The 21,429-nt window shown below is 52.6% G+C and overlaps 1 protein-coding gene across 1 annotated transcript in view; it reads right to left on the bottom strand.

Annotated features, from left to right (window-relative positions):
* The window catches only part of ZNF469 (zinc finger protein 469), a 176,302-nt gene that overhangs the window by 151,832 nt on the left and 3,041 nt on the right, over positions 1 to 21,429 (bottom strand). The window contains exon 2 of the mRNA XM_063410759.1: positions 18,669 to 18,765. The gene's annotated coding sequence lies outside the window, so the exon portion shown is untranslated. The remainder of the gene's footprint in view (positions 1 to 18,668; positions 18,766 to 21,429) is intronic.

Genomic DNA, 21,429 nt, shown 5'->3' with positions numbered 1-21,429 from the left:
AGGGATTCTGGATCAAGGCAGTGTTTTTATAGCAGAGCTGGCAGCCACCCCCTCCTGCAGCCCCAGCCTCTCCCCAAGGCTCCACAAGCCAGGAATTACGCTTGGAAAAGGCTTGGAGCCCTCTGGAAAATCAAGGCTGTGCCCTTATCCATAGGGAAGGGAGAACAACGGGATCACCCTCGGTGCCAGCACTGCCCAGGGCTCCTCTCCTGGCAGGCGGGGACATTCCAGCCCCTCCTGGTGGCTGCAGATCCAAGAGCCACCAGCTGTGCCCCCACCATCCCAATTTCAGGGAATATTTCAGGGAATCAGGCACAGGAAGTTTTCTGTGGCACTGGATTTAAGCAGGACCATCTTTGCTGGCTGGGAGTGGAGCTTTGCATCCCAGATTTTTTTGGGGATTAAAGCTCAGGACACGGTTCCTCTTGGCTGCGTGGAAGGAACTTTATGTTTTCTGCCCAAGCAGTCCACAGGGACTGGGATTAATTCCGACAATGTTTGGTGGAACAGAATCCCAGGTCCAGCGTGATCCCTCCAGAGGGATGGAGGGAGGCAGAGTGCTGGGAGGGGGAGCCTTTCCCATCCAAAAACCTCATGTTTTGACTCCATTCCATTCAAAAAAAGGGAAAAAAGCTCCAACACCAAAGGAACAAACCCTCGGCCTCCGAGGTCTTGTTTTCATTCCTGTGTGGAACTCAACCACTCTGGGTCTGCACAAAGCCCAGCTTTTGTTTTCTGGGCATTTTTAACTTTCCCTCCACCAGCATTCCCATCCCAGGGCACAGGTGGAGCTCCCAGCAGGAGGAATTCCAGAGCCAGGAAGGGTTTGGAGCCCTCCAGCCCCAGGGGTGAGTTTCCCTGTTTTCCACAGGGATATAAAACTGGTTCTAAAGACAACACCTCGATTTTAGCCTCCATAAAGACAAAAGAATTCCAGGATAACCTCTCCTCCCTCCCTGGGGTCCAGATCCATCCCAGCAGAGCTTCCCACCCTCCTCCCTCTCCCAGGGCCAGAGTTTTGGGGTGGATTTGGGAAGATGCAGGGTTGGACCCTGGGGTGCCACAGCAGCTGCAGGACCTGGGGCAGACAGAGGCAGGAAAATGGGGATGGGAGGGCAGAGAAGAACAACATCCCCTGATTTGAGAAGTTTTATGGCAGCTGGGGGTGTAAATTTGTAAATTCTGCTATTTCAGTGTGGCTTTTCAATCCCTGCAGGAATGGGAGCTCCACCGCTGCCCTGGGCAGCTGTGCCAGCCTGGCCAACCCTCCTGGGCAAGAATTTATCCCAAAATCCAACCCAAACCTCCCCTGGCACAACCCAGGGCAGGCTCCTCTTGTGCTGCCCCTTGTCCCCTGGGAGCAGAGCCCGGCTGAGGGGAGGTTTCACCTCATGGCAGCAAAAAAACAAATCCTGAAGGGGAAACTCCCCCAGCCCACCACAACCGAGGGGCTGCAGCCACATTCCCACCCTGGATTTTGCAAACTTTTCCCTTTTGCAGCATTCCGTGCCCGTTTTGCTGGGTTTATTCCACATATCTCTGATCCAGGATCTCCTCCAGAGCCCGCAGTCTCTCCCTGGATGAGCCATTTATCTCCAAACCCAAATAAAGCACATTTTTAGGCCAGGCCATTGCATGGGAAAGATGCACTTTGAGTGAACAGCTTGAATTAATGAGCCAGTAAAACTTAAATTGACCTTTTTTGTAGTTCTTGGCATTAAAGGGAGCATCAAACTTCCCGTTTTTTGTTGGAATGGCAGAAACGGGTGAATAGAGCTCAGTTATGGTATCAAGTGATGCATTTCAGGTTTGCTGTCAAACAAATAGAAATAAAAACCCCCTTTTCTCTCAGAGAGCCTTTTACCCACTGATAACCAGGATAATTAGATTTTAACTGGGCTGCCCACAAAGAACCAGCATTCCAACCATCCCCTGCCTCAATCCCAGCTCAAAAGGCTTTGCAGGGAGAAGCAGGAAAAAGGGAGGAACCATTAAAATCCCATTTCAACAGAATCCTTGAGTTTCTCAGAGCAAGGCCATTAAAAGATGCACTGATACCTGCAGGATTGGCTTCCTCCATTTGGGGAAAATGGGATGTTCATTGAGCAGGGCTGTGCTGCAACCTGATCCTAAAGAAAATCCATTTATTTCCACATTTGCCCCAGCTGAGCTCGGGATGCTGAGCCAGCTGTGCTGCAGATGTGCAGCTCCTGCAGCCCTGGCAGTGCCCCCGCTGCCCTCCTGAGCTTTGGGGGCTCTTCTGCACATCCCAGGGGAAATTTGGGGTCAGCAGGGAGAAATGGAGCTGGGCAGCCGCTTGGAAAAGCTGCCAGGACTGGGATCCAGGGAGGATGAGGCAGGTCCTGCTCCTCCCCATCTCTCCCTGAGATCCCCGAGCGCTCCAGGTGCCAGGAAATTCCCTTCTCAGGCTCCAGGGATGGGGGGAAATCCCAGACTGGTTTCACTCAGGACACCCAGCCCAGCCCTGCCACCCCCGGCGGGGACACTGCCCCTCCCTCGGGGCCAGGATTCCCAAATCTCTGCCTCCAACAGCAAAATTCTTCACCAAACATGGGATTTTTACCTCCCCCCCCTCAAAATTTTTGTTTTTCTGTTCAGTTAGTGTGAAAAATATGGGATGTTAATTCATGTTCTTATAGGTTATGACATATTAAAACGATGAAAATCACTGTATATATGTGGAATATGAGAATATAAATTTCAGTCTGCCTTGAAAATTTAAGACAAAAGCAGGCACCACCCTGGAATTTGACATTCAGAAAAGAGACAAAGGATTTATGGGAAAATGGGTCTCTTCAGCACCAGGAGAAGACACATTAAAATAAACCATCAGTGTTCTCCTCCCTGGATGGCAGAGCCATCAGATCTTTATCTTCAGCCAACACCTGAAATGTGAGTATGAACATCACCATTAGAGGAACATCACCCACAGCTCCGGAGATGAATTTTTACCATTCATCAGCCAGGGGGTCAATACACTCAATAGAACCCAAAAATTGACACCTCTCAGGAGAGGAGGAACTCCTTTCAGCTAAGCGGAGACAACCATGAATGTGAATAACAGCTTGGACACAAAGGGACTATGAGGAAGTTTTTGCCAGAGGCGGGATAAAGTGTATAAAAACTTTATAAAAAGCCCCGAACAAGGTAAATTTGTGACCTAGGGGGGACGGCAGTGGGCCAGGTACTGAGTCCCGGTTCACCCTTGACATTTTCCCGGGTAAAAATAGTCAAATATCTCCGCTGTGGGTGGTTTTACCGAAATTCTGTAATTCGATCTTTTTGTTAATAAACCAAATTATAATTTTAATCGGAATATTGTGTTAGTATTTATAACAGTTAGGAAGGAAATGCCTGCCTTGGGATAAAGGAGAAGAATTTTCCAGTTAGGAAAACAAACCATTCCCACATCCTAAAGCAGATTCCAACCATCGAGGCACCGGCTCCTGCTTCCCCTTGATACCTCAAGTTTTATTTTCTTGTATTTCAGGCTCTGCTGCCCAGGGTGCAGCTCTGAGCTCACAGTCAGGGTCACTCAGCAGGGACACAAAACAAATCCTTCTCCTGCTGCACACCAAGGACAACTTTCAGCCCCAAAACACAAACAAGGGGGGCTGGAGGGAGAACAAGAAGGATGGGACCTCACAGCCTGGAGCTGGAATTGGACAATTAAACCCCAAAGTGCTAATGGACCAAAACTTATCAAAGTGTGAGACCTCGTGAGCGTTTGTTCATTTTGGGACCATTTTGGGACCATTTTGGGTCCATTTCGGGTCCATTTTGGGTCCACCTTGGGTGCAGCCCTGGCCAGGCTCTTGTCCTGCCCAAGGTGTGCCCTAAAGGCCTTTTAATAAATATTTATTTTGTTCTCTAGCTCTGTCCAGTCTCTGTTCCAGCTCAGCCTTCCCATGGCTCCCAAAACCCCAGCAGCTCCCCCTCCCAGTTTCCCCCAGTGCTAATTCCCAAATCAGGGATTTCCCTCTTCCCACCTCCTCCTCCCAGCAGCAGCCCCTGGAGGAGCAGGAAAGGAGTTCCTGAGAAAACAGATTATTTTTTTTTCCCTTAGGAAACACCTCCTTTTTTTTTCCCTAGGAAAAGGCCGGGTACGAGCAGTTGCTGCAGAGGTTCAAGAGTGCAGCCAAAAATTCCAGGACTTCCAAATGAGGTTTGTGAAACTCAAACACCTGACAGGTGAAGGCGAGCTCACAACTGAATGAGAGGCTCTCAAAAAAAAGAAAAAAAAAGAAAAAAAAAAGAAAAAAAAAGAAAAAAAAAGAAAAAAAAAGAAAAAAAAAGAAAAAAAAAGAAAAAAAAAGAAAAAAAAAGAAAAAAAAAGAAAAAAAAAGAAAAAAAAAAAAGAAAAAAAAAGAAAAAAATTTAAGAATTTAAAAGCCCAGCTCAGCTGCTCTTTAATCCTAGAAATATTCAGACCCTGTGGACACATAAAAAAGCCTTAAAGCTCTCCAGGTACCCAACATTCCACCTGCAGGCAGGGTGGATTTTTTGGGATAAACCCGCAGCTCAGGAGGTTTCCAGGTTCAATCAGGTCACAGGAGGTGCCCAGGGGAGCAGATCCGGGCTCCCTGCCCAGGACAAACCCGGCCAGAGGCGCTCCAGGCACGGATTTGGGGTTCCACACCCCTCATTCCACTGATGCCCCTTCCCTTTGGGGCAGGACAGCCCCAGCAGCATCCCCGGGGCCGTTTCTCCTTAATTAGCCCCAAAGTGGCGGCACCGGCGCAGCCCAGGTTCATTAATGACTTAATTAGCCGGGGCTGGTGCTGATGAGCCGCAGTGATCCCAGCTGGGAGCGCAGGGCGCTCCCTGGGGAGGGAAAGCAGAAGCGACTTCCAAACAAAGGGGGGGAAAAGCACCCCAAAATAAACCCCAAAAAATCCAGGGAAACCTTCCCGGGAGCCCGGCTCGGCCCCAGGCGCTGCTGTCCCCGCACAATTCACCAGGAGCGCATCCAGGGGAACACGGAGCGCGTTTGTTCCCCCTTTTTCCAGAGGGGAGGAGCAGGGAAAGCTGGGGCGGGGCAGAGCCCGGGATGGGGTCACTCCTGCTCCCCCCAAAAATTCCAGCATCCAACCAAACCCAGCCGTGTCCAGAGAGCAGGAGGGGGGATTGAATTCGGTTTTTAAATTGTAATAATAATTTTTAAAATAAGATTTTTTAATGAATGTTGTGTCTTTCCAAAGGGGAGCAGAGACACCCCAAAATTCCGATTTCAGGGACACTGCTCAGGCAGAGCTCACAGGACACAGGGACAGGAATAAAAGAGGAAAGCAGCAAAACCCAGCCCAATAAAAGCCAAAGATTCGTTACAGCCACGTGCCAACAGCTAAAATGGATTTCTAGAGGGAATTAGAAGAAGGGGACACACACCTCACTGACCTGAAGGACGGTGCTGGAAGGTGCCCAAGGTTCCAAAAGAGGCGACAAAATTTCATCCCCCAAATCCAGGCGGTCGCCAAGAGCTCTGCAGCCCCTCGGGAGGGGGAAACCCATCTTCTAACTCACTTTTAAACTCAAAAAATGAGGGATAAGCGCCAGGCCCCTGCAGCACCGTCACCAAAAGCTGGCCCGTGCAAGGGAACCAGAATTTATGGGCGGCTTCGAGCCCAGGTGGGCAAATGGGATGGGCGGGGCTGCTCCATCCCCAGAATCTCCCGCAGCCGCTCCCGGTCACTGCTGGCCCCACCCGGAGGCGCCCAAGGAAGGGCCCTGGCAGCTCCCATCGATGGATCCCCCTCAGAGCCCTTCCAGGACCCGTTCATGGGTGGATGGATTCCCCCAGAGCCCTTGCAGGACCCGTCCATGGGTGGATGGATTCCCCCAGAGCCCTTCCAGGACCGTTCATGGGTGGATGGATTCCCCCAGAGCCCTTGCAGGACCCGTCCATGGGTGGATGGATTCCCCCAGAGCCCTTCCAGGACCCGTCCGTGGGTGGATGGATTCCCCCAGAGCCCTTCCAGGACCCGTCCGTGGGTGGATGGATTCCCCCAGAGCCCTTCCAGGACCCGTCCGTGGGTGGATGGATTCCCCCAGAGCCCTTCCAGGACCCGTTCATGGGTGGATGGGTTTCCCCAGAGCCCTTCCAGGACCCGTCCACGGGTGGATGGATTCCTCCATCGTCCCTCCTCAGGGAGCCTGAGCAGCTCAAGGGATGCTCTGCTCCTGCCTCGTGCTGAGCCTTGCACAGAGAATCCCCAGAGCAGCTGCTCGCTGGGGTTTTCCCCTTTTCCAGGGGTTTTCTCCAAAAGAAGGGGAAAAGGGATCATCCCATCCCACCCCTGCCATGGCAGGGACAACTTCCACCAGCCCAGGCTGGTCCAGGCCCCATCCAGCCCAGCCTTGGGCACTGCCAGGGATCCAGGAGCAGCCACAGCTGCTCTGGAAAATCCATTCCAGGGCTTCCCCATCCTCACAGGGAAGAATTCCTTCCCCAAATCCCATCTATCCTTTCCTTTTGGCAGTGGGAAGCCATTCCAGGTGTCACATCCCTGTTTTTCTCCCTACAGCCCCCCTGTCCCTGCCACACCTTTATCCCTGGATTTGCCGTGTCCTTCCCACCTCTCCCAAAATAGTCTTATTTTTTCCACTTGGAAATTATTTCAAGCCCTGACATTCCTTTCATCCAAGCAGGCAGCAAACATTTAAAGATATTTATCTTCCTTTGGCAGCCTGGCTGTGACCTCACAAGGTGTGGAATTGTAGAATTCCAGGCTGGTTTGGGTTGGACAAGACCTTTAAACTCATCCTATTCCATGGGCAGGGACACCTTCCACCATCCCAGGTTACTCCAGGGCCTGTCCTGGAAATAAATTTGGAGTAAACTCACTGAAATCCAGGAATTTAATGGGGATAAAAGTAACACCACTCATTCCAGCAGAGAATGTTCCTAAGGATTGTTCCAAGTCTTCACCTGGCAGGGAAGTTGAGCTCCTCATGTCTGTGCTTGGACCCTGTAAAATCTGCCAAAACGGAGGGAAATGGCATTTCCAGCATCCACAGGTTTGTCTGGGATGTTCCTGGACAAAGTTACCAAACACAACCTGCTCTGCAGCCGAAAGTTTGGAGAAAAATTCCAAAGAGAGAAAATACAATTTCTGTGTATGTGTGAACAGCTTCACCTCCCAGGGACAGTGCCACGGGTTGTGCTGATCATGGGACAAGAATTCCAAGGGAACTCCATGGAAAAATGGAGGTTTCCAGCATCCAAACCATCCCACTCCCAACTTCTCAGCAGTGTCCTCAACCTTCCAGCCCCTCGGAGAACTCCCAGAGGGAGCAATCCCAGCCTGTTCCTGTCATGAGGCTTTTCCTTGGATCAGCTGTGGCAAAACTGAAAGGAAGAGAGGAGAAAGCTGGGCTGGAAAAGGAGAAGAGGGATTTTCCAAGCTCCAAAGGCTCCAGAGCTTTCCCATCCAGATCCCAGTGTCTTCTCCCACTCCATCCTGGTTCAAACACCCTGGGAGTGCCCTGGGGGCTCTGCCTCATCCCCCCTCTCTTTTCCAGGTGAAAATCTGTGGAATGACCGAGCTGTGGTGTGGATGCAGCCCTGGGAACAGCCAGGATCCATCAGCAGGGGCAGCCAGGAGATGGAATGCCCTGCTGGGATCTGGGAAGGAGCAGAAGTGGGACATCAGGGACTGATGTGGATTTCTCCCAACTCCGGAGCCTGCAGAGGGCAGAAAACAGAACAAACAGCAAAGGGAGGAGCTCTGATGTGAGAGCAAAACGGGGCTGGGGGAGATTTCCAATTCCATCTGCCCTTGGATAAAGACAGATAATGAAATACCTCTGGAACGAGGAAGAATATTTCCAAAGTGATGGAAAAGCTGTGAGCAGGGGCAGCAGCTCCAAGGGTTTTATCTCCCTGCCAGGACAAAGGTTCATTAATCACCTGGCACTGTTCTATGCACCCAATCTTATCTTCCCAGAGCTCCCTGTGCTCCCCTCCCAGGACATCCTGGAGCACACTGGAATATTGATTCCCCTTCCTGTCTCCACGTTCTCCTCTGGAATTGCTGGGCTCTTCGGGGAAATGGGAGCACGGGCATGGCTCTGCCCCAAAATGCAGAGAGTGTCTAGGAGAAGGACTGGGAAATCCTTTCAATCATGAGGAAAAATCACGGAATAGAGGAGTGGGAAGGGACCTTAAACCCCATCCAGTCCCACCCCTGCCATGGGACACCTTCCACTGTCCCAGGGTGCTCCCAGCCCATCCAGCCTGGCCTGGAACACTTCCAGGGATGAGGAATCCATGGCTTTTCTGGGCAGTCTGCTAAAATCCAGGACCTGCAGAAGGTGGATATGAGGCCACAAGTGGGAATGAAGCCAGAACTGCCCCAAATCCCTTCTCTCTGGGAAGGGGCTGCCAGACCTTTGGAGAACACAGCTGGTGGAGCCCCTGATCCTTCCTCAGCTCTGGAAAAATGGGAATATTCATCTGCCTCTCCTGGCTCAGCAGATGAGATTCCCCAGCCATCAGCTGTTGTTTTTTATAATTTTTCCTGAATCTCTTGGCAAGAGATTCCCTTCCCTGACATCCTAACCAGGGCTGTGCTCATGCCTGGGTCGGGAGCAGGCAGAGGAAGCCGATTTTGAGGAATCTCAGCTGGGGAAAGCCCAAATCCCAAATTCCCATCAACCAACCAAGCACTTCAGCCTGGCTGACACCACAGAGGAGCTGCTGAGCTCCAGGCTCAGCTTAACCTCTGTAAAAGCCCCCAGCAGCCTCCCAGCAGCTTCCCACTGGGAATTGTTGCTTAACTCCAGCCGTGGCCATCCCTGGGGAAGGGCTCCAGGCTGGGGGGTCACAGCCACGGAATTCCTGATGGGATCCCACCAGGATCAGGGGCTGGGATGGGAATGGGCTGTGGGAAGAGGCTGGAAAAGAGCCAGAGGGTTAAAAATTCCTCTTTGCCCAAGAAATGATTCCTGTGCAAATGATTCCAACAAAGGGGTGTTGGCAGCGAGCTGAGCATGGAATGGGTGGCAGGGCTGGGAGGTGACCACCACAGTGGTGACCACCACACTGATGACCACCAAGCCTTGGGAGTGACCCCAGCAGGGCTCTGAAGCTGCTTTTGGAGCTCTGGGGGTCACTGGATGGGACTGGGAGGGATGGAGGGGCTGCTCCATGGGACAGCAGCGGTGTCACTGCTCCACTGGGGACACCCAGAGCTGTCCAGGAGTGACAGAACCACTGGAATAAAGCAAAGGAGGGAAGAGAAAAGCGCTCCTGCGGGAGTGACCTTCCAGGAGGTGGAGCCTGAGGAGCTCTGGAGCCACGGCTGCACTCCTCGCTCGGGCCCGAACTTACGCAATGATTTATTTGCATCCTGCCCGAAAACAAATGGATGTTTTACATATTTATATCATAAGATAAAGTGATCCTGCAGCTGATCAAAGCCAGGGCAGATCTGGAGGCGATTACAGCAAGTGTTTGTTTAACAGAGGTCATGATGCACTCGGGGCGGGCGAGGCTCCGGCTCTGCTCCGCACATGTGAGCGCCCCAGGAAGGTCGGGAGAGGCCCTGGCTCCAAGGGCTGCCTCTCCAAGGGCTCAGGCAAAGCTGGACCTGGCTCCAAGGGCTCAGGCAAAGCTGGACCTGGCTCCAAGGGCTCAGGCAAAGCTGGACCTGGCTCCAAGGGCTGCCTGAGCTCAGGCAAAGCTGGACCTGGCTCCAAGGGCTGCCTCTCCAAGGGCTCAGGCAAAGCTGGACCTGGCTCCTCAACCCAGCCTTGGGACAAAGGATTGGTCAAGGGGAGCAGCCTTGTGCTGTTTGTGAAATAGAATTGAGTTTTGAGAGGTTTGTGATGGATGGAAGCTCAGTTTGGCTTCATTTGGAACTCTGGTGAGGCTGAGGGAGCTGGGAAGAGACTGGAGAATCCTGAGGGAGCTGGGAATGGGCTGGAGAATCCTGAGGGAGCTGGGAATGGGCTGGAGAATCCTGAGGGAGCTGGGAAGGGGCTGGAGAATCCTGAGGGAGCTGGGAAGAGACTGGAGAATCCTGAGGGAGCTGGGAAGGGGCTGGAGAATCCTGAGGGAGCTGGGAATGGGCTGGAGAATCCTGAGGGAGCGGGAAAGGGGCTCAGCCTGGAGAAAAGGAGGCTCAGGGGGGACCCTGTGGCTCTGCAGAGCTCCTGACAGGAGGGGACAGCCGGGGGGGTCAGGCTCAGACAGTCAGGAATTTGCCTTCTCCCGATTTTCCTGCAAAGCCAGGCTGGGACCTTCCCTGCTCTCCAGGCAGCACAAACGCCTGTGCAAGGCTCAGGACACAAATCCAGCCGGGATTTGCAATCCCTGGGATCTCATTCCCGACACAGAACTGCGAAAGAGCTGAGGGTTGGGAGCGCTGCGAACTCCATCCCCTCTCCCAGGCGCTGCCATCGCAGCTCATCCTCTGTCCCTGCCGGAGCGCATCCCCCGCTCCCTGTCCGGCACATCCCGGCACATCCTGGCACATTCCCGGCACATCCCGGCACATCCCGGCACATCCCCGGCACATCCCGGCACATCCCGGCACATCCCGGCACATCCCGGCACATTCCCGGCACATCCCGGCACATCCCGGCACATCCCGGCACATCCCGGCACATTCCCGGCACATCCCGGCACATCCCCGGCACATCCCGGCACATCCCGGCACATCCCCGGCACATCCCGGCACATCCCCGGCACATTCCTGGCACATCCCGGCACATTCCCGGCACATCCCGAATCCATCCCGGGGATGCTCCCGGTGCCGCGGGCAGCGCGGGGCTCCACGGCCGGGCCGGGGATGTGATCAGAGCCTCGCCCGCTCCTCACGGCGGGATGGAGGGGGGGATGGAGGGGGGGATTGAGGGGGGATGGAGGGGGGATGGAGGGGGGATGGAGGGGGGGATTCCCCTCGGTTGCCCCCGGGGACGCTGCGAGCCCCCGGCAGCCCGGGAGCTGCGAACCCGCAGGAATTTTTGGCGAGAATTTCCCGTCAGTGCCAGCGGAGGCGGCTCCGAGCGCTGGACCCGGGGATGCTCCAGCTCTGCTCCTCTTCCTCCTCTCCCCTTCCTCTTCCCTGATCCCACAGATTTATTTTTTTTCCCGTATTTAGTTCCTTACACGCCGCTGGAAGGGAAGCCGGAGCTCCAGCAGCACCGACACGCTCAGCTCACTCGTGTTCGGAGCATTCCCAGCTCCTCATCAACCCAAACTCCCCCAGCAGTTCCAGCCCTAGAAATTCCTGGGGGTTTTCCCATGAAAATACCCCGTGGAAATGTCCCTGGAAAAGAGCACAAGGCTGGAAATGTAACAAAAAAACCAAAACCAAACCAAAAAAACACCACCAAACCAAACCAAACCAAACCAAAACAACAACAAAACCCCCAAAAAACAAAAAAAAAAACACCCACCCCAAAACAACCAATCAACCAACCAAAAAACACCCCAAAAAACCAACAACAAAAACACCAACAAAAAATCGAAAAAACAACAAAAAACACCACCAAAAACCCCCAAACCCAAAAAAAACACCCAACCAGAAAAAAAACCCCAACCAAACCAAACTAAAAAGCCCAAAAACCAAAACAAACAAAAACCAAACCAAAACAAACAAAAAACCAAACCAAAACAAATAAAACTCCCCAAACCAAAACCACAAAAAAACCCCAAACAAACAAACAATGAAAGAAAAGGGACAGAATTGTCTTTTAGACAGAAATAATCTCAGCAGCATGAGCCGGTTGGAGCAATCTGGGCACGGGGCAGAGGCTCGGCCATGGAAAAGGGATTATTTGGTCTATAAAGGGATTTTGATACAAAATACGTGAAAGAACCGAGACTTCCCGTAGCCAAATTCCTGCATAAAACATAAACCCGGCCCAGACTTCAAACAGCATCTCAGAAACTTTCCAGCACATCCATCAAGAGCTGGGTTTTTAAGGAAGCCAAGGGAACCGGGGCTGCCACCCAGCATTTTGCTGGTTTTATTTGGGAAATTTTGTGTTTCTCACCACCTACACTGCCTAAAAAGGGCTCAGCACGACTTTTAAGGACATTTCTTTGCTGAAATGGCAGAGGGGGTGAATCCAGGCTGGATTCTGCTGGGATTGGGGAGCCACAGCCTCCTGACACCCCCAGATGTTGAGGGGTGTCCTCAGGGGGACGCCAGCTGTGGGAGCAGGATGGAGGAAGTTTTTCCAGGGAAAACCAGAATTTCTGGGATCTGCCCTTCTGCTTCTAAGATTTTCCCCATCAGAACATCCCTGAGTTTAAGGGATCCCCCAGAAATACTGCTCCACCAGGATGGAAACGGGATGAAAACGAGGAAATGACCTCCAAATGAAGGGTTCACATCCACTGCCCTCCCAAAAATCCAACCCCTGGATCAGCCCCCGTGCTCCTGGCAAGCCTAATCCTGATTTTCCAACTGCATCCCCCCCAAACCTCTGCAGAGCCCTGCACAAAGGACACATTTCATCCTTCTTATCAGAACTTCAGAGACAACATTTATCTTCCTGACAGGGATCAGCTCCATTCCCCAACACACAGACACAGGAGAGGGCCATGAGCCCCCGGAGGGCCTGGACTGCTCCAGCTGAGGGTGAGACCCTGCAGAGGAGAGTTTGTCCCAGTTTGTCCCAGTTTGTCTCAGTTTGTCCCAGTTTGTCCCAGTCTGTCTGCACGGGGAGCTCTGGGGTGGTTCCAGCTCACTGGGGCTGGAGGGAGCTGGAGCAGATCCTGGCTGTGTGCACAGAGCTCAGATCCAGATGGATTTTTGGGATTTTGGGATCCTGGGGACCCTCCCCAGCTCCTGAAGCCACGTTCCTGTTGGCTCCAGGGCTGGCTGGGCCACAGGGCAGGGATGAAATCATCTTTGGATTTGCTCAGTGGGAGCAGTGGGGGTTCAGTGGGGAGGGTCTCCCAAGGCTTGGAAGGAGATCAAAGAGCCTCTGCCCCATTCCAGGCTGCAGAAATCGTTCCCAGCCCATTCCCACCTGGTAAAGCTGGACAGAGCCCTCTGCCAGAGCTTTGGCATGGAAGGAACCTCAGAGCCCACCTTGTTCCGACCCTGACACCCTCCACTGTCCCAGGGTGCTCCAAGCCCTGTCCAGCCTGGCCTTGGACACCTCCAGGGATGGGGAAATGCCACAGGAATGCTGGAGCAGCTCCCTGAAGCCCCAGGGCTGCTGTGCCCTGTGAGGGAAGATCTTGGGAATTGTTTCCACCCAGTTCCTCTGCCAGCACCAGTCCCAGACTGGTTTGCGGGAAGGAAACCAATCCCATGCTGGGCACCATGCTGGATTGCTCAGAGCTGGAATCTCCCCGCCTGTGGGATCAGTGTGGCAGAAAGAAATCAAAGCAAATTCCCTGCCTGGGATGGAGATCCTGGGTCTGCAGCCTGGGATTCCCTGAGGAAGCCTCCATCCTGCTGGAGCTGGATTCTGGACAGGGAGGGAGGAGGCACCTGAAACATTCCCTGAGCCTTCATTAACACCTGGTCTTGCTTCAAAATCCCGAGTTTATCCCGAGTTTGAGCTGCTTCCTGCAGCTCCACAGAGTCCATGCGGGATGTGCCAGAGATCTGCAGCCAGGCAGAGCAGCCCAGGCCCAGAAAACACAGTGTCCTGCCATGGAGAGGGTGTCTCCATGACCTTCCCTCTCCAGGCTTCCAGGTTTTGATTGCTTGAACTCTCAGTTCCTTTTTTATGGTTCCCCAGAGCTGACAGGCTGAGCGCAGGCTCTGCTCCCATCGTTCTGAGATCCAGATTCCTGTGGAAAACAGGTCCCGGGAGCTGGTGGAACCAAATCCCAAGGAAACAACCAACAGGGCTGCCCTGGTTTCAAAGGAGGAGCTTCCAAGCCCATTTTCCCACCTCGAGCGGAGCTGCCCAAGGCTGGGATTATCCCAAGGGAAGCTGCACACACGGATCACCCTCCCCACCAGCCAGTCCCAGCCTGGAGAGGCACCTGGAGCTCTGGCCCGTGGAACTGAGCAGAACCGAAGCGTTTCTGCCTCTGGCTGAGCTCAGCCTCCCTCCAGCCCACTCATCCCGGGCCCTTCCAGCCCAGCACAGAGGCCTGGACTGGGATTTAATGAACCTGTGCACGGCTGATCCAGGAGCTCCGGCATCTTTCACTCCACGGGGATTTTCCTCAGCTGCCCCTCGCCCCTGGCTGGATTTTGGGTGGCAGAACATTTGGGTTTTGGCAGAATTTTCCCCAGGACCTGCGAAGGAGCAGGCACCAAAGGCTCACAAACTGCAGTGGGAATTTTGTGCAGGAGCAGCTCAAGCTCCGTGGAAAATCCCAGCTCAGGGATGTTCCCCTCCCTGCTGGGAGCACCAGCACCTCTCACTGAGGTCAAGGAAAAGAACAATCCAAAGGGTCCAACCTTGGAAATTCCAGCAATCAGGACACGGATTCCTTCTCCCCCATCCTTTCAACCCTCCCCAACCCCTTGAATCCAAGATATTGGAATTGTCCATGGATATCTTCCATGGAGGGGCAGCTGAAATCCCAGCCTGAGGAGCTGACCTTTGGAATCTTTCCAAAAGGGACAACTTCGAGCCCTGGGAGCTCCTCACACCCTTAAAGCCTGACTTAACTCCAGATTAGGAGCTGGTTTTTTTCAGGGTGACCTTAACTGGCTCCTGCAGTGAAGGCACAGTGCCACAGTGACCCCCACTCCTGGCTGGCACCTCGGGGCCTGGCACGGCTGGGGAGGCAGCAGGACCTTGAGAGGCTCAGCACGGCACCAGTGTGGGAGATTTGGGCTGAATAAACTCAGATTTGGGGGCTCTGAGGTGGAGCAGCCCTGCGGTGTTTTGTTGTATTAAAATCAGACAAATTAGGGGAAAAAGGAGGGGAAAAGGGGAGAAAAGACAGGGGAAAAAGGGCGGAAAAGGAGGAGGTAAAGGGGAGATGTTGCTCCAGATGGCAGGAGCAGGAACAAGCACTGGCACAGGCTGTCATCCACCTCTGCTTGGAGCTGGCTGGGCTTTAATTAGGAAAATTAACAGGACAGAAGTGGAGCTCAGAGCTCAAAGCTTTGCCCCAGGGGTGGAGAGGAGACAGAGCCCTGGAGCCCGAGGGAAATTCCCAGGGGATCCCAGGGTTTGGTGATCGATCCCCCAAAGGATCCATGGGATCAAAGATCCACCCCAAACTCGTGCACAGCCGGCTCTGCAGCCCTGGGCTTCCCTTCCAGGAGGTTCCTGGCAAGCACTCGGAGGCGGGTGGAAGGCAGGGTGGGCTCGGGGTGATTGGAGCTTGTTTTTCATGGGTTTTCCGTGGTGTTGAAAGGAATCCTTCATTCTCCATGACCCGGGAGCTCTGGGAGCACAACGGGGTCGTGCTGGAGCTCTGGAGCTCATTAAACTCCAGCACTGAGGCTGAGGAGCTGGAGAGAGCTCCCTGAGCTTTATCAGGGATGTCAGCACCACCTCGGGGGCTGCCACTGCCTTGCCCTGCATTCCCTGAGGCCCTCTGAGACACCCAGGCTGGGAATGGGATGGGATTTCCACACCTCCAATCCCCAGGGCTGTGCCCAGGCTGGGAATGGGATGGGATTTCCACACCACCAGTCCCTCAGGGCTGTGTCCAGGCTGGGAATGGGATGGGATTTCCACACCTCCAATCCCTGGGGCTGTGTCCAGGCTGGGAATGGGATGGGATTTCCACACCACCAATCCCCGGGGCTGTGCCCAGGCTGGGAATGGGATGGGATTTCCACACCTCCAATCCCCAGGGCTGTGCCCAGGCTGGGAATGGGATGGGATTTCCACACCTCCAATCCCCAGGGCTGTGCCCAGGGTCCCAGAGCTGGCACCAGGAGGGCAGAGCTGGCACATCCCGGGCACGATCCCAAAGGAATCCCAGGGAATGGCTGCAGGGAGAGGCAGAGGGGGGCATTTGGCAGGAATTGGCCTCAGTGGCTCACTAAAAAATGAGGTTTTACATTAAAGCCTGGATCCAGCCCCTCGTACCCACAGTCCCCTCCCAGGGGACACAAAAGGAGCGCGTGGCACACACGAGGCTGCCCCACAGGACCCACCTGCCCTGTTCAGCCCCAGAAATCCTTCCCTGCATTTCCACTTGCTGGAAGCAAAGGATTTCCCAGATGCTCCCAAAGAGAGAAACACAAACCCAGGGCATTATTTGGGCACGGGGATGGAGCTGCCCCTTCCCTCAGCTCCCCACTGCGGCAGGGAAAAGCCGAATTAATGCCCCAGTTTGGCCCTGCTGGGGGAGGCTGCTGTGGAAGGAGCACTCGGAGGGAGCAGTGGATCCCCTGAGGGTTGTTCAAATCCAGCTCAAGGTCCCTGTGCAGAGCTCTGTGCTTTGAGTGCCTTCCCTGCCTGGGATTTTCCTTTCCTGCTTCTTTTCCCTTCCCCGTCTCCACAGGCTGGAGAGGGAAACCCTGGGAGATCCCAGAGCCAAAACAATTTGGATTTTCTTCTCCTCACCCCTTCATTTGCATGAAATCCTCCTTTTTCTGCACTGCATCTTCTGAAATGTTGTGGATAAAATAGGAAATAAGAGAAAATCCTGAAAGATCCCAAAGTGTGCCCACCCTGGAGCCATTCCCAGCACCTTGGCCATCAGGAAGGGCTGGTGCCTGTCCCAGCCCAGCTCCACCAGGCAGGACAGAGGCCCCTGGAGCCTCCCACTGATTGGAATGGATGATTTTTAATCAGTTAATTTAATTTTTTTTAACTTTTCCGTTCCCTTTGGAAGCCCACAGCCACAAACCGCCTCTGGAAGGCCCCGGTGCCATTGTGTGAGAGGGAAACAAGGAATAAAAAGCTGAGATCTCAGGAGGGGATGGGTTTATCATCTGCTCTGGCTCTCGGGACGCAGAGCAGACGGGGGAAGAGCCGAGCTGAGATTTCCCAAATCCCTGAGGAAAACAACTCTGCTGACCCCGGGGGCTGCAGGCCAGCCCTGCACATCCATTAGGCTGGGACAGAGCCAGGGCTCAGCTCCAGCCCTCTGCTGTCACTCCCTGTGCTGGTCCCGTGCTCCTTTTCAGGGATTCTGTGTCCAACACACACCCAGGGGCCACCAGAACCTCCAAAGCACCAAATTTTCAGGTCTCCAGCAGAAAGAGGCTGATGAACCCCCCAAAGCCCCCTCAGCCCTGTGGGAGCTGTGGAGATCTCCCAGAGCAGCAATTCCCCAGCAGGGCAGACCACACAGATGGAACCAGCTGGAAAAAAAGGGCCTGGGGTTTTTATATCTATTTTTTTTTTTTAAACCCCTCTCCGTTTTTTTCTGGTGTTGCTTTAACCTGTAGACAGTAACTCGAGGAGGTGCTGCTCATCTCCTGAAGTTCCCTCCTGCCCAACCTCAAATGACATCCAGGGAGGCACAGAAAACCCTCTGAGCTCCCTCTTGGCACCACCACAAAGCACAGAAGCCAAGGTGTGAAGCCCCCAAAGGTGCCAGACCCGTCTGACACCCTCAGTGTCCCCAAACTCTCCTTTTCTGCCTGAAATCCGAGTTCATTTTGGAGGCAGCAGTTGCATAAGCACTTCTGCATGTGGTTAAGTTGTAAAACTTGGCCCAAGGTTTCCCTCACCACGGCTGAAGTGTTATTTTAGGGAGGAGGAAGGTTGTAGACACTGAAAATCCAGACCTACCCAAGCTTCAAATAAGTCTCTTTTTTTTTTGTCCTGCAGACTGAAATTCCTGGAGTTTAAATCCCTGCTCTTTTTTTTTTTTTTATTTGGAATAACACCTGGGAGAAATCTTAACCCCCTGAACAAGCACTACCTTAGAAAAAAAAGGAAATTTATTAGTTCTGTTCTTGAGAGGAATATAAAGGTATTATTAACAGCATCGGGGATTATTAAAACGTGAGGAAAGCAAATTAAAAACTAATTCTGTCCTCACCATTTCCTGACTTTTTGTGCTTTTCCTACCCTGGAGTGGGAGGTGCTGCACAAGAGGGGAGGGAGGGATGGGAAAGGCTTTCGAGTGCCTTCCCTGCCTGGGATTTTCCTTTCCTGCTTCTTTTCCCTTCCCCGTCTCCACAGGCTGGAGAGGGAAACCCTGGGAGTTCCCAGAGCCAAAACAATTTGGGTTTTCTCCTCCTCACCCCTTCATTTGCATGAAATCCTCCTTTTTCTGCACTGCATCTTCTGAAATGTTGTGGATAAAATAGGAAATAAGAGAAAATCTCAACTCTGGTGATCTGAGTGCAGCCCTTGAGCAAGGAAAACCCAGCACTGGGAAGAGACTCAGGGAATTCCCTCATTCCTGGCTGAAACCTGTCCTTTAAGCTGGGATTAAACACAATTAACATGAGCTCAACAGCAAACTTGAACAGGACAATAATTAACACCCAGCTCAGGATTTGCTCCTCCTTACCCTGTCCTTGGTGATACTGCAAATTTATACAAATTCAAGTCATTAGGAAAAAACCCCAAAGATTTCTCAAGGTGCAAACAAGCCTAGGCTGCTCTTCCATGCAGGATGGTGGAGAAAGAATAAATCAGGGAAAATTCAGATTCCTCTGCTTACCTTGTATTTGGAAACATTTTTCCATATCCTTGCGAGGTTCCTTGCAGGGGGTTTTTATCCTCCACAATCATTTCCCATCCTGCTGCAGCTCCAATGGTTTTTAAAAGGATGCAACAGAAAATCCACTAACCTTGAGGCCCTGGGGGCTGAGGGCTCTGCAGGTCTCTCACTCCTGAAGGGGTTTCCTGAAGGGAATCCTGTTTTTCCAAGTGGAACAGCCCAAATTCCTGGGGAGAAGGATCAGAATTGGGCTGTGTGTTAACCTGGTTTGTCTGGGACAAAGCTGCACCTCAAACATTCAATCAGGGAAGGAGGGTTGGGAAAAGTGGGAAGAGATTTCTGTTAAATTCTCCAGGATTCTCCCTGGGATGTGGATTTCAAGAGACCAGAGAGGTGAGCACAGAACCTCCACTGGCTCAGGACTGCTCCTCATCTCCCCCTCGGAAAATCCAGGTTTTCCAGGGCAGATGCCTTTCCTTTGGGAATGTCCCATCTGGGGATGGGTTCAGCACGAGCTGCTGCTGCTCCCAGGGACTGTCACCCACAGGGACAGCCCAGAGTGTCCCTGCTGGACCCTCAGCCCCTCTGGATGCTGATCTGGAGCTGTCCTGGAGGTGTCTGACCCCTCTGGCTCACCCAGGGGAGGGACAGCACCCACAGCAAGCGTTCCTGCAGGATTCAATCCAAATTCTCCAGGAATATTCTCTCTGTCTGAGTCAGGAAGTTCAGGCTTCCCTACCCCTGAGTTTCCCGTCTCTCCTGGGGTATTTGGCAGATTTAAGCTGCCCTGGGTGGTGATTTGGGCTCTCTGAGGACAGAGCCATCAGCAATTCCCATCATTTCTCCCTGGGAGGGTGGGGATGGATTTCCCAGAGGAGCTGTGGCTGCCCTGGAGCTCTGGGAGTGTCCAAGCCCTGTCCACGACCTCAGGGGTGGAGGAGCAGCTGTGGCACCACGTCCCTGTGGAGGGGACAGCAAGGACTGGCACTGTCACATCCAGAGCCCCTTTAATTCCACAGGCCAGGAGCTCCAAGGTCAGCCTGAAGGTAAGAACGAGCTGGTTCCCACCTTTCCAAGGGTCCCAAAAAGCAGAGAGCTGGAGGAAAGCCACACACGGCTCCTCCACGTTGGCAATTACAAGCTCCTCATTAAGATCTTTGCTGAAAGAAATGTAATTTAGGCACTGGTGTGGCTCTACAAAACACAACAAGAGCAGCGTGGAGCCTTTATCTCCCCACTCTCCCATCCATTTTCCTGCTCTTTCAGCACCCACATCCCTGGCTGGGATCCGCTTTGATGCTTTGTTGGTTCAGGGTGTAATTAGCACTAATAATTTCTCCACCCCAGGACTATTAGGCAGGTTTGGGAAGTGATTTCCCACCCCTCAGAGACCCTGCAACTGGATACCTTGTGTGCTAACCCGTGGATTTCCTCCACTGCAGCATATCCCGAGGCCTCGAGGAAATTAGCAATCCAAACAAATTCTGCTGGGGTTTCAAAGATGAATTCTTGTAATAACACTGCCCTGAGATTGGATTTGGGGCTGGAGCTCTCTGCAAAAGCAGGAAAATGTCCCAGACAAAGAGAGATTTGCCCAAACTCCAGCTCAGTGCTCACGTAGCTTTGTGTCCCTGCACTGATTACTCAGATTATTTCTGTCTCAGCACAAGTTCAGTCACTTTTCCTTATCCAGAAACTCATCCTTTCCACTGGTTCTGGAGAAAAATGAAAGTGAGCTGATTAAAAATAGAAAAAGAAAAAAAAAAAACAACCCAAACTTGCTATCTGCACTGACTTTCGCTTCTGGCACTTGCAGAGCTGTTCCTTGTTTTGTTTGCTTTATTTCTCCCCTTTCCCAAAGGTCAGGCCCTGCCACGCTCCGTGTGTCCCCAGCAGGAGCTCTTGGCAGGCTCAGGAAGGAGAAAGCTCCTCAGGAGAGATCCCAGTCCTGGGAAGGGCAGCAGGAGATGGGAATGCTGAGAGCAGGAGAGATCCCAGTCTGGGCTGGGAAGGGCAGCAGGAGATGGGAATGCTGAGCCACGGGATGAGAGAGGAGCAGCAGCCAAATCCTCACCCCAGGGCTGAGCACCGAGGGCAGGGGAACATCCATGAACAGGGAAAAGGGGCTGGCCAAGGGAAAAAAAGGGGATTTCATGTCTGGGTTAAAAGGGATGGGTGAGGGAAAAGTGGATTTTACGTCTGGGTTAAAATCCACTTTTTTTTTGAAGGAAAAGTAGGGATCTTATATCTGGGTTAAAAGGGATGGGTAAGGAAGAAGAGTGGATTTCATGTCTGGGTTAAAAGGGATGGGTGAAGGGAAAAGTGGATTTTATGTCTGGGTTAAAAGGGATGGGTGAAGGGAAAAGTGGATTTTATGTCTGGGTTAAAAGAAGGGGATGAGGAAAAAGAGTGGGGATTTTATATCTGGGGTAAAAGAAGTGGATGAGGAAAAAGATGGATTTTATGTCTAGGCTAAAAAGGATGGGTGAGGAGAAAGAGGGGATTTTATATCTGGGTTAAAAGAGGTGGGTGAAGAAAAAGAGTGGATTTCATGTCTGGTTTAAAAGAAGTGGTTGAGGGAAAAGTGGGGATTTTATATCTGGGTTAAAAGGGATGGGTGAGGGAGAAGAGTGGATTTTACGTCTGGTTTAAAAGGGATGGGTGAGGAAAAAGTGGATTTTAAATCTGGGCTAAAAGAGGTGGATGAGGGAAGAGTAAGGATTTGATGTCTGGCTTAAAGAGGTAGATGAGGAAAAAGAGGGGATTTTATGTCTAGGTTAAAAGAGGTGGATGAGGGAGAAGAGTGGATTTTAGACCTGGTTTAAGAGAGGGGGCTGAGGGAAAAGAGTGAATTTTATACCTCAGTTAAAAGAGGAGGCTGAGGAAAAAGT

The sequence above is a fragment of the Prinia subflava genome, chromosome 13 (assembly GCF_021018805.1).
Source record: "Prinia subflava isolate CZ2003 ecotype Zambia chromosome 13, Cam_Psub_1.2, whole genome shotgun sequence".
Lineage (NCBI taxonomy): Eukaryota > Metazoa > Chordata > Aves > Passeriformes > Cisticolidae > Prinia > Prinia subflava.
The sequence above is the reverse complement of the archived record's forward strand: the minus strand, read 5'-3'. Positions and strand labels throughout refer to the sequence as shown.